We start from the raw sequence: 1882 nt of genomic DNA on the forward strand, positions 1-1882 counted from the left end.
AGCTTGAACACTGATTCAAAGGGGATTTGTGTGTGTGTGTGTGTGTGTGTGTGTGTCAAAGTGAACCCTGCACACGAGCTGGATGAGATTCATATAGGCCGTCTATTTTTAAAACATACTAGAGAAGGGAAAGGGAGGAAGGGAAGGAGACAGAGGGACGGAGAGAGTGAAACCCTTGCTTTTATAATACATTCATTCAACGATGAGGGAGCTTGAACAGGGATCTGCGGATGTATAGATTTAAAATGTGAAATGAGCTCTTATTGACATTAGCCTGAGATATTTCAGTAAACGAGAAACTGAGACCTTGAAAAGTCACAAATAGCATAAACAGGCGGATTGTTTGCTGTCAAATCCCTCAGTTCTGAATCACAAAGTGTTCATTAATCTGATTAACCCGACATTATTATCTGATCTTTCTCCTGAATCCAGACAAAGCCGACCACAGTGGAGCAGCTGGAGAACCATGAGAAGGTACTGGCACCAAAATGCGTCTGATTTAATGCACTTATAGCACGGGGAATATATGTTCAGTTTCCCCATACAGTATGAGTGCATTCACATGAAACACAGCTGCCTATTTTACACTTTAGTTTTTAATAATGACGATAACACACAGTACTTTAACTGGGGAATGTTTTGAAAGCAGGGCGATTGAATGATTGGATAATCACACTAACCATGAGCCAGTAAACAAAACAATATTGAATATTAACACCGTTTTCTAGCCATATACCTAGGCCTGTCGCGATAATCGATAAATTGACTTATCGTACGATAAATAAAAATGGACTCGATAACTTTTCTGAGCTCGATAAATTGCCGTTTACATAAAGATGTGACCAGCATTTTAGCCTGGAGCGCTGTGGCTGCCAGGCGCGCTGTGAGGGGCGGGGCTGACACACAGCCAGGTCAGGGCACTCCGCCTGCACATGCAGCAGCGTCGCAGCCAAATTAATAATATAGCGACAAGCGGGAGACAACGTGTGACTTACTCGCGGGGAATTTAAAGTGAAATGGAATTGGTTACAAAACCTACACATCTCGATTCTCCGGTGTGGCAGTATTTTGGATTCAAACCAAATCAACGAGGCCAACCTACGGACTTGAATGAGCCGGGCGGTGTGTCGCATTGGTTTAAAAAAGGTAGCGATAAAAGCAGGCAATACCACGCATTTTAAACTACACCTAAAACACAACCACCCCATTCCGTTTTCCCAGCTGGGAGCAAACACGGCAGCTGGAGATGGAGAGCCCCGCCCGACAATGCAAACATGTTGGTGTTCCTTGCTCGAAAACTTAGAAAACAGATTTGGATATGGCCTGTTGAGGCATCTGGGTCTTTGACAGTGGACTGTACACTTGACTGTTGTTTTAAGGAGATTTTTTTTGCTTGTGAGATAATGTGTGCACATATTTATTTATTTATTTATTTATATATATATATGAATGAGAGAGAGGGCTCTGTTTTCCAGCCTGACTCTATTTAATTTATTGTTTTGGTTGTGTGTGATTTAATTTATTTATTATAATTTAATTAATTTGTTTTATTTATTAATTTATATATTTTAATATTATTTCACATTTCATTTGCAATGTTGAATGTTCAATAAAAAGTTATGCTTGAAAGGATGTACTTGAATTATTATTATATATTATCATTATGTCTAAAATGGTCTTAAAAACGGTGACCGACAATATTATCGTTTATCGCAATAATTTCCAGAAAAATGTATCGTCCAACACAATTAATTATCGTGACAGGCCTACAAAGAACACACTATGGGAAAGGGAAAACCCCCCAAAACAGGGGCCCCTATAAAGTTAGTTAAAAGAGAAGAAGACAAATAAGTACACCATTTTGAATTGAGAGTCCTAACAG

The 1882-nt window shown here is 39.4% G+C and overlaps 1 long non-coding RNA gene across 1 annotated transcript in view; it reads left to right on the forward strand.

Moving 5' to 3' along the window:
* LOC104955268 (uncharacterized) overlaps nucleotides 1–475 on the forward strand; it is an 8038-nt gene extending 7563 nt beyond the window's left edge. Inside the window, exon 3 of the long non-coding RNA XR_799441.1 lies at nucleotides 433–475. This is a non-coding gene — a long non-coding RNA (uncharacterized lncRNA). The remainder of the gene's footprint in view (nucleotides 1–432) is intronic.
* Nucleotides 476–1882: the final 1407 nt, after the last annotated feature.

This window comes from Notothenia coriiceps, unplaced genomic scaffold (genome assembly GCF_000735185.1).
Source record: "Notothenia coriiceps isolate Sejong01 unplaced genomic scaffold, NC01 NC01_scaffold00024667, whole genome shotgun sequence".
Classification (NCBI taxonomy): Eukaryota; Metazoa; Chordata; class Actinopteri; order Perciformes; family Nototheniidae; genus Notothenia; species Notothenia coriiceps.